Below are 20,333 nucleotides of genomic sequence, written 5' to 3' on the forward strand. Positions count from 1 at the left end.
GGTGGTGCCTGAGCCTGGCCAGTGTGCATGCTGGGGTTTCTTCAATTCCAACCAAAAGATGGGGTCATAAATACCTGGATTCACAATTCTTTACATTCCCTCCTTTGTTTTGTCAAGAAACATGGGGTGTTTCCTTGATGAAACAATAAATAATAAACGATAAACTGTAAATAAAAAATAACAATATCATAGCCTATGCTAACAAACAATATACTAATAATATAGGAAAGGGAAAATACACATTACAAATGATATATATAGTAACAAGGAAAAAAAACCAAAAATGTTCATTTAGGGTCCTTGAAATCTTGTCTTCGTTGAGTGTTAAGATACCATCAGGGGGACTGGATTCTGGTCCCGATTCTGGATTCTTATTGTGTCTGAATACTTTCACTTCTTTAGTTTTTGAACTGCTGAATTTCCCCTAATCTTTAGTATAGCATTGTCAATGATCAAATTAAACAGTGAAAGTTCTTCAAAATATAACTCAGAACAAATTTAAACTTGATATAGCATATTACAGTCCCCCCCTTTGGAGGATACTTATACCCATATGCAATACAGAGTTGAGGCAGTTATGACATCAATAATACTTTCTACCACCATATGGCTGGATTAAGGCCAAATTTAGCAGTGTGTCTGTCTGTGATGATACCTGAAAATGTTATGGGAAGGTTACCATACCACATCTCGTGGTTCTGTAGACATCTAGTAATTGTGCTAGGCCTCAGGTGGATTTATTCTGACCTTGCCACCAGACTGAGTGAGAAAACCAAGTTAAGTTTAATCAGGTGCATGTGTTAGGGCTAACATGACACCAGGCCATTTTTGGAGGGAGAGAGGAAGAAATTGGACTATGTCCAGCAATTATGCTCCACATAGCTGCTATCATAAGCAAACTATGGACTTCCTGAATGTATTTAGCTCCATCAGGGCATCTTACATGTATCTGTCTCTCTTCCTGTTGTACATATATTCTCTCTAGGGCCTGCATTGTGGTGTTGAACTATCTCCGTCAAGCTCAGTGTAAGAGCAATTATTCTCTGAAATGGTAAGTTTCCATAATTCATAAATCTCATATAAATTTCACCTAAGACAATATGATGATAAAAATAAATGCTATACTGTATAACTTAGGATATACTTGAAAGATATACGCATATATGTATGATCTCAAACTAGACCCACAGTATAAATAGTCACAATGACATATAAATGATAAATGAATGTAAATGGCTGATAATATTAAACATTATTACAGAATCTTCATTAATCAAGTAAACCACATCATCTTGTCCATGAATTCTCTATCTAGTACAATGACAATAACAGATATTTGAAGTGATAAACAATTTATCAAAAGGAAATAAAACATCAGCGAGGCTTAATTTGTTCATTAATTGTCTTATAAATCAAGCGATAAGGTTCAATAACTCTTTCTAGAAGACAGAGCCATGTGCTCTTGGTGGAGAAGTTCTTCACCTGTAGGAGGAAAAGCTTGTTTAAGGTAAGAGCTTATATTGCTAGAATTTGGGGTATACCACATTTTTTCATCTGTTTTCCCAATTATCTGCATGCCAAAGAGGCAGGGGTTTCCAAATCATCATTGATTCTTCTAATGCTGTCATAATGACTGTTATGGTAGAAAATATGGAGTTCTTTAGTGTTGGCTTTGTTTGTGCCACAAATTTGCCATAGAGGTTTATTCAACTGGTGAATGATTAAATTCAGTTGGTTATGTTTGGCAAAGGCTACAATTGCATCATTGTCAGCCCATGTCCCAGCTTTTTTCAAATCAGCAACATATTCTTCAAAGGGAATATCATTCCCTCTAAAAGGCTCAAAGTCTTTTTTATGACTGAGCATATAATTAGTAGTTTCTATTCTGTGTTTGATATGGTTTCTTGAATGACCTCCTAACTGGTCTCTGAAAGCTCTAAAAAGACAATTTCCATCTCCTGATACCGTACGGAGTTTGAGTCCCAGGGTTTGCAGTTGAGTGATAATGCTTGCAAATTGGAACTCTCTATTATCCCTAGGCTCTATTCGGTTTCTTTGCTCTTTAGGAGCTGGTTGAGTTTTATCTGAAATTACTTTACCTACAAGTGGTGCAGGCTTCACATGGGAACAATGAATCCAAGATTCTTTTTCTCCAATTTTAATAGCAGTAGGAGTCCTCAATAATACCTGAAAAGGTCCCTCCCAAGTGGGCTGGGTCCCACTGGTCCGCTGAAAATTCTTAATATATACATTGTCTCCAGGACTTAAATCATGCAAGGAAAAATCTAAAGGACCAGCGTGTGCAGCAATTCCTGCTTCATGGAGTTCATGTAGCCTAGTTTGTAGTTCCTGTAACAACAGAAGTATCACCTCCAACCAGTGATGTATAAACTGGGGAAAAAAACCTTTTAGCTTGGATAGGAGGGTGACCAAAAAGCATCTCATAAGGAGATATATGGTGTTCTCTTCTTGGTCTACTGCGTAGATAGAATAATGCCAAGAGTAGAATATCAGGCCATTTTAAATAGGTTTCAATACATAATTTGCCAACCATGCTCTTAAGCTCTTTATTCATATGTTCAACTTGGCCTGAGCTTTGATGGTGATAAGGGGTAGGAAATCTGGGAGAGAACTGAATTTGTAAAATGTGTACCTCTATCAGAGTCAATGCATGCTGGAGGCCCAAAGCGGGGAACTTTAAGGAGAACTTTGGCCACAAAGCCAGCAGTTGCTCGTGGGGGAAGGAAAAGCCTCTACCCATCAAGTGAGCTAATAATATTCTAATCAGAAACTACAGCAGCCCCAGTGAAATGGGTACCATCTTTCATAAATGAAGAACTGTCCGTATAGAGTACAATATCAGGGTTCTCTAAAGGTGTATCAAAAAGATCATCACGGGGTTTCTCAGCCATATCAACTAAAGAGACACAGTCACGCAACGGCTCCCCTGAGAATGGTAAGTTAGGGAGCAGTGTTGCCAGGTTAAGGACTGTACAGTGTTTAAAAGTGATATTCTCATGACCTAACAGGGTTACTTCATATTAGTCAGCCTTTGATCCAAAAAGGCTTGTGTTCTATGGCGTAGTAAGAGGGCCTCTACTTCATGGGGACATTGCATCGTAAGAGGATTACCTAGGACCAAATCAGAACCTTTTTCTACCAAAAGGGCTGTAGCTGCCACTGTCCTGAGGCAGAGTGGCACCCCAGAGGCCACAGAATCTAGTTGGCTGGAATAATAAGCTATTGGATACTAGACAGGTCCTAATGATTGAGTCAGGACCCCAGAAGCCACTCCCTTCTGTTCATGTACAAAAAGAGTAAAAGACTTACTGTAGTCTGGGAGTCCTAGTGTAGGTGCTGATAACAATGCCCACTTCAATTCTGTTCTACCTGAGAGATGCTGGGAATACAGCTGTAAAGGTTTTGGGACAGAATTTTTGGTTAGAACTATAAGAGGCTTAGTAATTTCACCAAAAGAGAGTATCCATTGTCTGCAATACCCAGCTGCTCCCAGAATGGCCCTTAACTGCTTCTTAGTAGAGGGAACAGTGAATTGTTGAGTAGCCTGGACTCACTTAGGAGAGACAGAGCAAGTTCCAGCAGCCAGAATGAAGCCCAAATATTCTACTTGAGGTAAGCACATTGCACCTTTGACTTAGAGACCTTGTGGCCTCTCTTGTATAGTTCTCATAATAAATGGCGGCTGTCTTCCTGACAGGTTTCAGCATCAGGGGAGGCTAAAAGTAAATCATCAAAATACTGCACTAAAATGGTGCCTTTAAAAGTAATAGAGTCCAGGTTCTGTTGTAAAATTTTGAGAAAATAATGTAGGACTGTCTACAAATCCCTGTGGGAGTCTAGTCCAGGTCCACTGTGTATTTTTCCAAGTAAAGGCAAATAAATACTGGAAGTTCTCATGCACTGGTATAGAGTAAAAGGCAGAGCAGAGGTCTACCACTGTGAAGCATGTAGCCTCACATGGGATGGAAGAAACTATGGTGGTAGGACTAGGGATTATAGCATGTCTAGGGATAACATAATTGTTAATCACTCTAAGATCCTGTACAAAACGATAAACAGGTTTGCCATCTGGCCCAGGCTTGGTTTTTTTAACTGGAAAAATGGAAGTATTACATGGAGAATGCTGGCATGGGACAATAATACCCTGACTTTTCAGAGACTCAATTATTGGGGTGATCCCTTCTATGGCTTCTTTAGACAATGGATACTGTGGAATGGATGGAGGTGGTCCCCCTTTAACTTCAATAGTAACAGGCATAGCAGATTTAAGGAGCCCCGCTTCAGTATAGGATGAGACCCATAGGAACTCAGGAATGTCAGAGGGGATTTTGAATGTATCCCCTACTGTTTCTTGAGCATCTGCAATTAAATTGGTAATAAATGAACAGTATTCTCTGGCAATTGTAGGGAGACAGCCCCATCTGGAGAACAAGATATGGTTGCTCTAAGCTTACAAAGAAGATCACGACCTAATAAATTTACAGGGGTATCAGGCATAAGTAAAAATGTTAAAGGCCCCATAGATACCATGTAAGGGCTTAATTCTGCCACTCTTTTGGCCTTACCTGAGACTCCTACCACATTTAAAGATCCAATAGAATTGCATCCAGGGTCTGATTTACTCACTAAGACTGATTTAGAGGCTCCTGTATCTAACAAACAATCATAATACGTATCCCCAACTTTGAGGATCACATGGGGTTTGTTACTCTGGTGAGGTGAATGGATTGGTATGAGGGTTGATATATTCAGGGTCTAGAAAAATGAAACTTTCAGTGTCTATTGTCCATTCCTCCCCTGTACACCATCAGTCCTGTGTCTCCCTCTGAGGGATTCTAGAATTACCCCGATTCTGATTCTGTCCTTCTGTACCTCCCTAATAGGGTCTAGGAGTATACTGATTCTGGTTGTAATAAGGCCTGTAATTATCTTGTTGGTTTCCTTTCTGGTAAAAGTTTCCATAATTATTCTGGTTTCTCCTGAAAAAATATTCAAGACCCTCAGTTATTGCTTGCCTAAGTTCTTGCTTTCTAATTCTACATTCTCTCAATGAGGGTCCTTGTTTTTCATAGTACTGACACACCTTTGGGGTTTTGTACTGACCTTTAAATGCCTGACCTGAAAGTGCTGGTGCCAGAATGCTTTGCTTAGCTGTATTTCCTTCATTTGCCTCAAAGATATAGGTGGCAATTTCTTTAACCCTTTCTACAGCAATATCTTTCCAGCCTGCACACTGTGTTATAAAATATTTATGGATTTCTGGCAAGGATTGGTAGACAAATGTATTACGAATAATATAGGAGTCCTTTGAATCTAGTGGGTCCAGTCTTGTAAATTGCCTAGCAGCTTCACAAAGTCTATCATAAAATCTATTAGGTTGTTAATTAGGCTCCTGGGTAAGTTAAAAAAATTGTTTTTGCCAGTTTTCAGATTACTTAGAACAGGATTCCATTCCTTTTTGAAGCATTTCCTTAGCATTTTTAAATTCTTGGAATTGTTGTGGGTTGTTATAATTCCAGTTTGGCTCCTGGAGAGGCCATTATGTTGAAGCTTTTCCTGAGGCTACTAAGGAATTTCCTGCTGTGACAATATCTATAATTTCACTTGGGGATAGTACAATTTCTATAAGACAAGTGACATCAGCCCAAGTGGGTTGATGTGTATTAAATATAGACCTTAACTGCGAAATTACTGACTTCAATTCTGATCAAACCTAGGTATAAGTTTCTTCCATGCACTCAGATCCTTTAGACTAAATGGGCTGTATCTTTTAAGTTGTACTCCTCTGTGGGTATGGTCTGTAACATCCTGCAGGGGGCGCAGTCTCTGCTGATCTGATCCTAAAGACTGGTCTAAATCTGTTTCTGAACTCAGGTCATCTCCAGTAGAGGTAGCTGTTCTGGCATCCTTCTGAACACATGACTTACTATGGTCATATCCCTTCTTCTCTTTCCAGTTTTTTGGGAAAAATGCCACATTACAGTAATGACAATAGCGAAAATAAAATTTATAGCCATTTGAGCTATGATTATACTACTATAGTAAGGATCAAACTTAGTTATAATGCTTCCAGTAATATTAAACATGTACTCAGTGGGGAAGATAGGCTCTCCCATGCCATTGTTCCAAAGATTTTTTACTGTGTTTTTGAGGAGGAAACCAGTAATGCTATATATATAAATATGGAGTAAGTTAGTTGTTTAAATTGGGACAGTATGCTGTCCAAAAATATTCCAATTAGGATATACAAGGGGGGAGCAAAATATTCAATCATGGTGCAGTTTAAAATGGACTGGCTTTTCTCTGACCAGCAAGATAAATGCTAAGGTTTTTTAAGATCAAGAGAGATTGCCTAAGGGAGGCAGTGGGGGAGGGTTTAAAAGATCCCCTAGGTTAGTTAGCATGTGGTCAAATAAGGGGAGGGGTGGGGTGGGTTAAAGAAATCCACTAGGTTAGCTAACTCCTGGCTGGCACTTCAGTCTGTAGAAGCCAAATTTTAATTGGGAGTGTTAGTTAGGTGGCTTGCCACAATATTGGGGCAAGGAAGGAGATTAACAGCCTCTTTCAAAAACACAACAGGGGGGCACCTAAGTGGCACAGTGGATAAAGCATCGGCCCTGGAGTCAGGAGGACCTGAGTTCAAATCTGGCCTCAGAAACTTAACACACACTTACTAGCTGTGTGACCCTGGGCAAGTCACTTAACCCCAATTGCCTCACTAAAAACAGAACAAAACACAACAGGGTTTATTAACAAAAACAAACTTAAAAATACAAGTAAGATTAGTAGAATTAAGCAAAAGGGAAAAAGGGAATGGGGAAAGGAAAATCTTATGACCTGCTATCACACCACCACCCAGGGCTCAGCAGAACACACAGCTGCATCTTGTCTCTTTCCACCTCAAACACTGGAATGGCGAATCTCCTCCCTTCTCCTTCCCAGAAAACCCTGGGCTGTCCACACACAGCTCCAAGCTAATTGGCTGTGTGATGTTTAAAATCTAAATTGTGGTCACCTTAAATTAGAAGCTTCAGCGCCAGTCTTTGGGCATTAAACATTTATTAAAGCATGCAAGTGTTCACAAGGAGTTCAGAAAGTTAAGAAAAAGCCTATCTCGAATAGAGTTCCAGCCTGGTTGGGTTCTTCCTCAAGTCCTCCTCCAGGAGCCTGCTTTAATCAGGAACTGTCCAGTAAGCTGACTGTGGAAGCTTTTTATAGTTCTGGAACAGAGGTGGTTCTTACACACTGCTTCAAGCTGATTGGTTGGCATCATCCAAATCCATTGGTTCTGAAGGTGTTCTCAAGGTGTGATTACAATCCAGTTAACTTGAAGTAGGCTAATCAGCAGTCAATCACTCTCACTTGATTCAATCAGTCTAGGTTAATCTCCAGGTGGGTCTTTGAGTATCTACTAAATGTCATTATTTCATCACAGCTGGCAGCCCTGATTGACAGTCACATGACTGCCCTTACTAGGCTTCCAGTCATCATAATTTTGCCAGGCCCATGTAGGCATTGGTGAGTGGTGATGATGTGAGCTGCCAGCATCATGGCAATGGCTACAGCCAGTGGGTGGAGTACCATGTCAGTGCGGAGCCATGGTGCCTGAGCCGGGCCAGTGTGTACACTGGGAGTCCTTCAATTCCAGCCAAAAGATGGGGTAAAAAAACCTCAAATCACAATTAATTCTTTTTTTATTAATTATAAAAGTATCTTATTATTTTCCAGTTACATATAGAGATAGTTTTCAACATTTTTTTTTGTTTTGTTTTTTGTGTTGTTTTTTTTTTGAGGGCAATGAGGGTTAAGTGACTTGCCCAGGGTCACACAGCTAGTTAAGTGTCAAGTGTCTGAGGCTGGATTTGAACTCAGGTCCTCCTGAATCCAAGGCCAGTGCTTTATCCACTGCGCCACCTAGCTGCCCCCTCAACATTTGTTTTTATAAGATTTCTAATTTCAAATTTTTTCTCCCTCCTTAACCTCCCTCTCTCCCTCCCCAAGACAGCAGGTAATCTGATATAGGTTATATATGTACAATAACATTGAACATATTTCTGTATTAGTCATGTTATAAGAGAAGAATCAGAACAAAAGCACCAAAACCAAAAGAAATAGTATGGTTCAATCCGCATCCATATTCCACAGTTCTTTTTTTTCTGAATTTGGAGAGCCTTTTCCATCATGAGTCCTTTGGAACTTTCTTGTACCATTGTATTGGTGAGAAGAATCAAGTCTGTCACAGTTGATCAATGCATAATGTTGATGATACTGTGTACAATGTTCTTCTGGTTCTCATCTCACTCATCATCAGTTCATGCAAGTCCTTCCAGGTTTCTCAGAACTCCTCCCGCTCATCTTTTCTAATAGCACAATAGAATTCCATTACATTCATATAACACAACTTGTTCAGCCATTCCCCAATTGATGGGAATTCCCTCAATTTCCAATTCCTTGACACTACAAAAAGAGCAGCTATAAATATTTTTATACATATGGGTCCTTTTCCCTTTTTTATTATCTCTTTGGGAAAAGACCCAAAAGTGGTACTGCTGGATCAAAGGGTATGCACAGCTTTATAGCCCTTTGGGCATAATTCCAAATTGCCCTCCCGAATGGTTGGATCAGTTCACAGCTCCACCAACAATGCATTAGTGTTTCCATTTTTCCATAGCTTCTCCAACATTTATTATTTTCCTTTTTTGTCATATTAGCCAATCTGATAGGTGTCAGGTGGTACCTCAGAGTTGTTTTAATTTGCATTTTTCTAATCAGTAATGATTTAGAGCATTTTTTCATATGGCAATAGATAGCTTTGATTTCTTCATCAGAAAGCTGCCTGTTCATATCCTTTGACCATTTATCAATTGGGGAATGACTTGGGTTCTTATAAATTTGATTTAGTTCCCTATATATTTTAGAAATGAGGCTTTTATCAGAAGTACTGGCCACAAAAATTGTTTCCCAGCTTTCTGCCTCCCTTCTACTTTTGGATGCATTGCTTCTGTTTGTACAAAAATTTTTAAATTTAATTTAATCAAAATCATCCATTTTGCATTTTATAATATTCTCTTTCTCTTGTTTGGTCATAAACTGTTTTCCTTTCCAAAGATCCGAAAGGTAGACTATTCCTTTTTCTCCTAATTTACCTATGGTATCACCTCTCATGTCTAAATTGTGTATCCATTTTGACTTTATTTTAGTATAAGGTGTCAGATGTTGGTGTATGCCTAATTTCTGCCATATTATCTTCCAGTTTTCCCAGCAGTTTTTTTTCAAATACTGAATTCCTATCCCAGAAGCTGGAGTCTTTGGGCTTATCAAACACTATATTACTTGTGTCATTTACTACTGTGTCTCCTGTGCCTAGCCTATTCCATTGATCCTCCACTCTATTTCTTAACCAGTATCAGAAAGTTTTGATGACTGCTGCTTTATAGTAGAGCTTCAGATTTGGTACAGCTAACCCACCTTCCTGTGCATTTTTTTCATTATTTCCCTTGATATTCTTGACTTTTTGTTTTTCCAGATCAATTTCATTATTATTTTTTTCTAGCTCTATAAAATAATTTTCAGGTAGTCTGATTGGTATGGCACTGAATAAGTAAATTAATTTGGTAGAATTGTCATTTTTATTATATTAGCTCAGCCTATCCATGAGCAATTGATATCTTTCCAATTATTTAGATCTGATTTGAATTGTGTGAAAAGTGTTTTGTAATTGTGTTCATAGAGTTCCTGGGTTTGTCTTGGCAATTAGGCTCAAGTATTTTATATTATCTACCACTACTTTAAATGGAATTTCTCTTTCTATCTCTTGCTGCTGGACTTTGTTGGCCATGTATAGAAATGCTGATGATTTATGTGGATTTATTTTATATCCTGCTACTTTGCTAAAGTTGTTAATTGTTTCAAGTAATTTTTGAGTTGATTCTCTAGGATTCTCTAAGTATACCATAATATCATCTGCAAAGAGTGATAGTTTTGTTTCCTCCTTGCCTATTCTAATTCCTTTAATTCCTTTTTCTTCTCTGATTGCTAAAGCTAACTTTTCTAGTACAATATTAAATAATAGAGGCGATAATAGACATCCTTGTTTCACCCCTCATCTTATTGGGAAGGCCTCTAACTTATCTCCATTCCATATAATGCTTGCTGATGGTTTTAGTTAGATACTGCTTATTATTTTAAGGAAAGCTCCACCTATTCCTAAGCTCTCTAGCGTTTTTATTAGGAATGGGTGCTATATTTTGTCAAAAGCTTTCTCTGCATCTATTGAGATAATCATATGATTTTGGTTAGTTTTCTTATTTATGTAGTTGATTATGTTAATAGTTTTCCTAATATTGAACCAGCCCTACATTCCTTGTAGAAATCTCAGCTGGTCATAGTGTATTATCCTGGTGATCACTTGCTGTAATCTCCTTGCTAATATCTGATTTAAGATTTTTATATCAATATTCATTAGGGAAATTGGTCTATAATTTTCTTTCTCTCTTTTTGCTCTGACTGGTTTTGGTATCACCACCATATTTGTGTCACAAAACGAATTTAGTAGAACTCCACCTATTTTTCCAAATAATTTGTATAATATTGGAATCAATTGTTCTTTAAATGTTTGGTAAAATTCACCTGTAAACCCATCTGGCCCTGGGGAGTTTTCTTAGCGAGTTCATTAATGGCTTGTTCAATTTCTTTTTCTAACATGGGCTTATTTAAGGATTTTATTTCTTCTTCAGTTAACCTGGGCAGTTTGTATTTTTGTAAATAATCATCCATTTCATTTAGGTTGTCAAATTTATTGGCATACAGTTGGGCAAAATAGTTCCTAATTATTGCTTTAATTTCCACTTCATTGGTGGTAGAATCACCCCTTTCATTTTTCATACTGGTAATTTGGTTTTCTTCTTTCTTTTTTCTAATCAAATTAACCAATGGTTTATCTATTTTATTGGTTTTTTCATAAAACCAACTCTTAGTTTTATTGATTAATTCTATAGTTTTCTTGCTTTCAGTTTTATTAATTTCTCCTTTAATTTTCAGGATCTCTAGTTTAGTATCTAATTGGTGATTTCTAATTTGTTCTTTTTCCAGCTTTTTAAGTTGCATGCCTAATTCATTGATCTCCGCTTTCTATTTTTTATTCATGTAGGCAGTTAGAGCTATAAAATTTCCCCTAAGCACTGCTTTGGCTGTATCCCATACATTTTGGTATGTTGTCTCATTATTGACATTGTCTTAGATGAAGTTATTGATTGTTTCTATTATTTGTTGTTTGACCCACTCATTCTTTAGAATGAAATTATTTAGTTTCCAATTGATTTTCAGTCTACCTTTCCCTCGTTCTTTATTACATGTAATTTTTATTGTATCATGATCTTAGAAGGATGCATTTACTATTTCTGCCTTCTACATTTGACTATGAGATTTTTGTGCTCTAATACATGGTCAGTTTTTTAATATGTGCCATGTACTGCTGAGAAAAAAGGTATATTCCTTTCTATCCTCATTCAATTTTCTCTAGACATTTATCATGTCTGACTTTTTTAGTATTCTATTAACATCTTTCACTTCTTTCTTATTTATTTTGTGGCTAGATTTATCTAATTCTGTGAGGGGAAGATTCAGATTCCCCAGTAGTGTAGTATTACTGTCTATTTCCTCTTGTAACTCATTTAACTTCTCCTCTAAGAATGTGGATGTTATGCCACTTGGCACATACATGTTTAATATTGATATTACTTCATTATCTATAGTACCTTGGAGCAAGATGTAGTTTCCTTCCTTATCTCTTTGAATTAAATCTATTTTTGCCTTTGCTTTGTCTGAGATAAGGATTTCTACCCCTGCTTTTTTTACTTACAGCAAACACAATATATTTTGCTCCAGCCTTTTACCTTTACTCTGTGTGTATCTCTCTGCTTCAAATGTGTTTCTTGTAAACAGCATATTGTAGGATTCTGGTTTTTAATCCACTCTGCAATTTGCTTCTGTTTTATGGCAGAGTTTATCCCATTCACATTCACAGTTATTATTACTAGCTGTCTATTACCCTCCATTCTATTTACCCCCTTTGTACTTTGCCCCATCTTTCACCCTATTCCTACTCACCAATGTCTTGCTTCTTATCCCTGCCTCCCCCAATCTGCCCCCCCTTTTTATTACCCCCTCCCTTTTCTTTACCTTTTTCGCCCTTGCTTTTGCCCTCCCTTCTACCAGTCCCCCCTTTCCCCTTATCGTTTTACTTCACTAAAGAATAAGCTAAGTTTCTTTATCCAAATGAATGTATATTTTATTCCCTCTTTGAATCAAATATAGTGAGAGTAGGGTTGAAACAATGTTCACCCCTCCCTTCTTTCCCTCTATTGTGATAGGCTTTTTCCCCTCTTCATATGATATAATTCACCTCATTCCACCTCCCCTTTTCTCTTCTCCCCATAAATTCCCTTTTTAAGCCCTTAATTTTCTTGATATCATCATATCAAAGACAGTTTATATTTATACCCTCTGTGTATAATCCTTCTATCTGCCCAAATACATATACAGTTCTCAAGAGTTATAAGTATTATCTTCCTGTGTAGGGATGTAAACAGTTTAACCTTATTGAGTAACTTCTCCCCCCCCCCCGCCACAGTCCCGTTTACCTTTTTAAACTTCTCTTGAGTCTTTTATGTTAAGATCGAATTTTCTATTCAGATGTGGTCTTTACATCAGGAAACCTTGAAAGTCCCCAATATCATTGAATGTTCATCTTTTCCCCTGAAAGAGAATGCTCAGTTTTTCTGGGTAATAGATTCTTAGATGCAATCCAAGCTCCTTTGCCTTCCGGAATATCATATTCCAAGCCTTGCAATCCTTTAATGTTGAAGGTGCCAGGTCCTGAGTAATCTTGACTGTGGCTCCATGATATTCAAATTGCTTCTTTCCGGCTGCTTGGAGTATTTTCTCCTTCACCTGATAATTCTGGAATTTGGCTACAATATTCCTTGGAGTTTTCCTTTTGGGGTCTCTTTCAGGAGGTGATCGGTGGATTCTTTCAATGACAGTTTTATCCTCCGTATCCTCTATAATATCAGGGCAGTTCTCCTTAATAATATCCTGGAATCTCATGTCTAGATTCTTTTTCTGATCATGGCTTTCAGAAAGTCCAGTGATTCTCAAATTATCTCTCCTGGATCTGTTTTCCAGGTCAGTTGTCTTTCCAATGAGGTATTTCACATTTTCTTCTATTTTTTCATTCTTTTGAGTATGCTTGACTGATTCCTGGTGTCTCATGGATTCATTACCTTCCAGCTGTCCAATTTTAATTTTTAAGGCATTGTTTTCTTCAATGAGATTATGCCCTTTTTTCTCCATTTGGCCAAAAGAATTTTTTAAGACATTGTTTTGTTCAGTGAGATTATGAACCTTTTTTCCATTTGGCCAGATGAAGTTTTTAAGGAATTTTTTTTTCCAGTCAATCTTTGTGCTTCCTTTTCCAAGGTGCTGATTCTTTTTTCATAATTTTCTTGTGTTGTTTTCATTTCTCTCCTCATTTCTCTCAGTTGATTTTTTTTTTTTTTTTGGTGAGGCAGTTGGTGTTATGTGACTTGCCTAGGGTCACACAGCTAGTAAGTGTTAAGTGTCTGAGGCCTGATTTGAACTCAGGTCCTCCTGCCTCCAGGGCTGGTGCTCTATCCACTGCGCCACCTAGCTGCCCCTCAATTGATTTTTTTTGTTTTTTTTGTTTTGTTTTTTTTGTAGGGCAATGAGGGTCAAGTGACTTGCCCAGGGTCACACAGCTAGTAAGTGTCAGGTGTTTGAGGCCGAATTTGAACTCAGGTACTACTGAATCCAGGGCTGGTGCTTTACCACTGCGCCATCTAGCTGCCCTCAATTGATTTTTAAAATCCTTTTTGAGCTCTTCCAAGAAGGATTTTTGTTTTTGAGACCAATTCATCTTCCATCTTGAGGCTTCACATGTAGGCAGTTTGGGAGTATTGTCCTCATGAGTTTGTGATTGGAATGATGCCACCTACTGGAGACTTACTATAGGAAAGCTCCACCATGAGGAAAATGCCTCAGAGGATAAGGCCATGTGGCTTTTCCTTGGCATCAGGAAGTGATGTTGGCTCATGGGTGCTGTCTATCAAGACTACCAGCCAATCAACTTGAGGAGCCTCCTATTTTCTGGGAGGGGACAGGAAGGAGGAAAGAGGGCCTGCATGGAGAGCGCTCTCTCCTTTGGGTTCCTGATTTGATGGTGGTGGTGGCGGCAGAGGACTTCACAGGAAATTTGAGGAAAGATAGGAATGCCAGGCTGTTGGAATTCTGTTCTCAATCTTTCTCTTTCTATTTTTCAATAAACCCTTAAAAACTTAAACTCGTTTTATCAGTGATTTTAGTCAGTTTCCCCCAAAACTGGGGGAACAGATTAGAATCCACATTTAGAATCTTAAATTACACACCTGTCAATGCAGAAGCTCTCAATGGTGAGAGCTCTTTTTTTTCTTACTCATACTGCAGCTTTTTTTTAAAGTTGAGGTTTGTTCTGGGGGTACCAGGGTCCCTGTTTCAAGCTTCTTGTGCTGGGGTATAGGGGCTGTGTCACTGGCTTTCTACACTGAGGCCTCTATGGCTTGTGGATTACTCCCCACCCTGGCCCTGCTAGCTGCAGGCTGGGATCGGTAGGCCTGGTCGCACCTGTCCTATGGGTGGCTGTCCAGCTGGTAACCTGCCCTCTCTACTGGTGCAGGTGGGTTTCACCACTGTCCTGCTGCACCACCAGCTGGTTCAGCCAGGATCCAGGGGCCTCAGTTGCTCTGCTGTGGCCCACAGCTTTCTGCTGACTTGCCCTGATCCCCCTCTGCATTGCGATGTGCTTCCCTTTTGCCCCAGTGAGACCAACCTTTCCTGAAGTCTTCTCAATTATCTCTGGTTGGACGACTGTGTCTCTCTGTCTCTTTGCAGGTTCTTTAGTTTCAGAATCTGTCTAGAGGCTTGATTTAATGTTCTTTTTGAGGGAACAGAAGGAGAGCTTAAGCAATTTGCTGGCTACTCTCTGCCATCTTGGCTCTGCCTCGGGATCTCTCAATTGTTTGTTTTTTGTTGTTGTTGTTTTGTTTTGGATTTTTAGGTCAGGCAATTGGGGTTAAGTGACTTGCCCAGGGTCACACAGCTAGTAAGTGTTAAGTGTCTGAGGCCGGATTTGAATTCAGGTACTCCTGACTCCAGGGCCAGTGCTTATCCACTGTGCCACCTAGCTGCCCCTCAATTGTTTTTTTGTTTTGTTTTGGTTTTTTAGTGAGGCAATTGGGGTTAAGTGACTTGCCCAGGGTCACACAGCTAGTAAGTATTAAGTGTCTGAGGCCGGATTTGAACTCAGGTACTCCTGACTCCAGGGCTGGTGCTCTATCCACTGCGCCATCTAGCTGCCCCCCCCCAATTGTTTTTAATAGGAATGAGGGATGTATTTTGTAAAAAAAAATTCTGCATCTATTGATATAGTTATATGATTTTGTTACTTTTGTTATTGATATAATCAATTCTGTTAATTGTTTTCCTCATGTTAATCCATCCCTGCCTTCCTGGTATAAATCCTTCTTGGTCATCATGTATAATCTTTGCAATATATTGTTGTAGTCTCCTGGCTAGTATTTCACTTAGAATTTTTGCATTCACATTCATTAATGAAATTGGTCTATATTTTTCTTTCTTTGTTTTTACTCTTCCTGGTTTAGGTATCAGCACCATATTTGTTTCATAAAAGGAATTTTGTAGGACTCCTTCTTTGCCTATCATTCCAAATAATTTAATTAGCATTGGAATTAGTGGATTTTTAAATTTTTGGTAGAATTTACTTGTAAATCCATCTGTTCCTGATGCTATTTTTCTTAGGAATTTCATTTATGACCTGTTCAGTTTCTTTTAAAAAAATACGTTTATTTAGATATCCTGTTTCTTCTTCTTTTAATCTAGGTAGTTTATATTTTTCTAAGTAATCTTCCATTTCACCTAAATTGTAAATTTTATTGGCATATAATTGGACAAAAACCCTCCTAATAATTGCTTTGATTTCATGTTCATTTTTGATACTAGTGATTTGGTTTTCTTCTCTTTTTTATTTTAATTTTTTTGAATAGAATTTTATTTTCCAAAATATATGTAAAAACAAAAATTTAACATCAATTTAAAAAAAACTTTGTGTTTCAATTTCTCTTCCCCCCTCCATTCCCACCCCCCACCCACAAGAACTTAGGAAATTCAAAATAAGTTATACATGAGTTGTCATGGAAAAATTCCCATATTAGCTAGTTGTGAGAGAAAACAGTCAAAAAATCCAAAACTTCAGATTAAGGAATTGTCAAAGAGGAAAAGAAAAAAAAATAAAAAATGTGTTTCCATCTGTTTTCAGATACTATCAGTTCTTTCTCTGCAGATGGGCTGCAATCTTCATAAGTCCTTCAGGGTTATATTGGAGCATTGCCTTGCTGAAAATAACCGCATGCTTCCCAGAATATCATCCCCCACTATTGCTGTTATTTTGTATACAGTGCATTTCACTCTGCTTCAGTTCATGTAGGTTCTTTCTAGGTTTTTCTGATAGTATCCTGTTCATCATAACCTGTGTATAGTACCTTAAGCTTAACAGAGTTTTCTTCATAAAAGCCCTGCAAAGTAGTTACCATACATTTTGCCATTATAATCAATCATCATAACTATTTTCCTCCATCCCACTCCCTTCCCATGACCATCTTCTTTTTACCTATTCCTCCTCAAAAGTGTTTTACTTCTCACTATCCTCTCCCTCACTCTGCACTCCCCTTTTTCACCCTTCCTTCCTTATCCTCTTCCCCTCCTACTTTCCTGCAGGGTTAAATAGATTACTCCTCCCAATTGGGTATGAAATCTATTCCCTCTATGAGCCCACTCCAATATGATCAGGGTCCCTGAGCTAATTCTTTTTTTTTTTGTTCCATAATCTCTCTTTTTTTTAATGTATAAGGTATTTTATTTTTTCCGTTACATGTAAAGATAGTTCTCAACTTTTGTTTATACAAGCTTTACAATTTCAGATTTTTCTCCCTCCCTCCCCTCCCTCCCTCCTCCCCTAGACAGCAGGTAATCTGATATAGGTTATATCTATATATCTCTATACATATACATATAGATATAGATATATACACACACATATATAAACACATAATAACATTAATCCGATTTCTGCATTAATCCTGTTACAAGAGAAAAAATCAGAGCAGTGATGCAAAACCTCAAAATAGAAAAAAAAAACAACAGCACCCAAAACAAAAGAAATAATATGGTTCAATCAGCATCTGTACTCCACAGTTCTTTCTTTCTTTTTTTAACTTGGATTTGGAGATCCTCTTCTATCATGAGTTCCCTGGAACTCTTCTGTACCATTGCATTGGTGAGAAGAATATAGTCCATCACAGTAGGTCAACACTCAATGTTGATGATACTGTGTACAATGTTCTTCTGGTTCTGCTCATCTCACTCATCATCAGCTCACGTAAGACCCTCCAGGTTTCTCTGAACTCTTCCTGCTCATCATTTCTTACAGCACAATAGTATTCCATTGTATTCATATACCACAACTTGTCCAGCCATTCCCCAATTGATGGGCACCCCCTCAACTTCCAATTCCTTGCTACCACATAAAGAGCAGCTATAAATATTTTTGTACATATGGGTCCCTTTCCCCCTTCCATGATTTCTTTGGGCAAAAGACCTAAAAGTGGGGTTGCTGGGTCAAAGGGTATGCACAGCTTTATCGCCCTTTGGGCATAATTCCAAATTGCTCTCCAGAATGGTTGGATCAGCTCACAGCTCCACCAACAATGCATTAGTGTTCCAATTTTCCCACAGCCTCTCCAACATTTATTATCTTCCTTTTTTGTCATTTTAGCCAATCTGATAGGTGTCAGGTGGTACCTCAGAGTTGTTTTAATTTGCATCTCTCTAATCATTAGAGATTTAGAGCATTTTTTCATATGGGAATAGATAGCTTTGGTTTCTTCATCAGAAAACTGCCTGTTCATATCCTTTGACCATTTCTCAATTGGGGAATGACTTGGATTCTTATAAATTTGATTTAATTCCCTATATATTTTAGAGATGAGGCCTTTATCAGAAGCACTGGCCTCAAAAATTGTTTCCCAGTTTTCTGCCTCCCTTCCAATTTTGGATGCATTGCTTCTGTTTGTACAAAAATTTTTTAATTTAATATAATCAAAATCATCCATTTTGCATTTTATAATATACTCTATCTCTTGTTTGGTCAAAAACTGTTTTCCTTTCCAAAGATCTGATAGGTACACTATTCCTTTCTCTCCTAGTTTACCTATGGTATCACCTCTTATGTCTAAATCATGTATCCATTTTGACCTTATTTTAGTATAAGGTGTAAGATGTTGGTCTAAGCGTAATTTCTGCCATACTATCTTCCAGTTTTCCCAGCAGTTTTTGTCAAATACTGAGTTCCTATCCCAGAAGCTGGAGTCTTTGGGTTTATCAAACACTACATTACTAGTGTCATTTACTACTGCCTTTCCTGAGCCTAGCCTATTCCATTGATCTACCACTCTATTTTTTAGCCAGTACCAGATAGTTTTGATGACTGCCGCTTTATAGTAAAGCTCCAGGTTTGGTACCGCTAACCCACCTTCCTGTGAATTTTTTTTCATTATTTCCCTGGATATTCTTGATTTTTTGTTTTTCCAGATGAATTTTGTTATTATTTTTTCTAGCTGTATAAAATAATTTTTAGGTAGTCTGATTGGTATGGCACTGAATAAGTAAATTAATTTAGGCAGTATTGTCATTTTTACTATATTAGCTCTGCCTATCCATGAGCAATTGCTATCTTTCCAATTATTTAGATCTGATTTGATTTGTGTGAAGAGTGTTTGGTAGTTGTGTTCATAGAGTTCCTGGGTTTGTCTTGGCAAGTAGACTCCCAAGTATTTTATATTATCTACCGTTACTTTAAATGGAATTTCTCTTTCTATCTCTTGCTGTTGGACTTTGTTGGTCATGTGTAGAAATGCTGATGATTTATGTGGATTTATTTTATATCCTGCTACTTTGCTAAAGTTAATTGTTTCAAGTAATTTTTGACTTGATTCTCGAGGATTCCTTAAGTATACCATCATATCATCTGCAAAGAGTGATAGTTTTGTTTCCTCCTTGCCTATTCTAATTCCTTTAATTCCTTTCTCTTCTCTGATTGCTAAAGCTAACATTTCTAGAACAATATTAAATAATAGGGGTGATAATGGACATCCCTGTTTCACCCCTGATCTTATTGGGAAGGCCTCTAATTTATCTCCATTGCATATAATACTTGCTGATGGCTTTAGGTAAATACTGTTTATTATTCTAAGGAAAGCTCCCCCTATTCCTAAACTCTCTAGTGTTTTTATTAGGAATGGGTGCTGTATTTTGTCAAAAGCTTTCTCTGCATCTATTGAGATAATCATATGATTTTGGTTGGTTTTCTTATTGATGTGGTTGATTATGTTAATAGTTTTCCTAATGTTGAACCAGCCCTGCATTCCTGGTATAAATCCCACCTGGTCATAGTGTATTATCCTGGTGATCACTTGCTGTAATCTCCTTGCTAATATCTTATTTAAGATTTTAGCATCAATATTCATTAGGGAAATTGATCTATAATTTTCTTTCTCTGTTTTTGCTTTGCCTGGTTTTGGTATCACCACCATATTTGTGTCATAAAATGAATTTGGTAGAACTCCTTCTTCACTTATTTTTCCAAATAATTTGTATAATATTGGAATTAATTGTTCTTTAAATGTTTGGTAAAATTCACCCGTAAACCCATCTGGCCCTGGGGATTTTTTCATAGGGAGTTCATTAATAGCTTGTTCAATTTCTTTTTCTAACATGGGCTTATTTAAGGATTTTATTTCTTCTTCCGTTAACCTGGGCAGTTTGTATTTTTGTAAATATTCATCCATTTCATTTAGATTGTCAAATTTATTGGCATACAGTTGGGCAAAATATTTCCTAATTATTGCTTTAATTTCCACTTCATTGGTAGTAACATCACCCTTTTCATTTTTGATACTGGTAATTTGGTTTTCTTCTTTCTTTTTTTTAATCAAATTAACCAATATTTTATCTATTTTATTGATTTTTTCATAAAACCAGCTCTTAGTTTTATTGATTAATTCTATAGTTTTTTTGCTTTCAATCTTATTAATTTCTCCTTTAATTTTCAGGATCTCTAATTTAGTGTCTAATTGGGGATTTCTAATTTGTTCTTTTTCTAGCTTTTTAAGTTGCATGCCCAA

At 37.5% G+C, this 20,333-nt stretch overlaps 1 pseudogene; it reads left to right on the plus strand.

Moving 5' to 3' along the window:
• The first annotated feature begins 7,619 nt into the window (after positions 1 to 7,619).
• Positions 7,620 to 20,333, plus strand: part of LOC122733902 — a 40,393-nt pseudogene continuing 27,679 nt past the window's right edge.

Source organism: Dromiciops gliroides, chromosome X (assembly GCF_019393635.1).
Source record: "Dromiciops gliroides isolate mDroGli1 chromosome X, mDroGli1.pri, whole genome shotgun sequence".
In the NCBI taxonomy this organism is placed as follows: domain Eukaryota; kingdom Metazoa; phylum Chordata; class Mammalia; order Microbiotheria; family Microbiotheriidae; genus Dromiciops; species Dromiciops gliroides.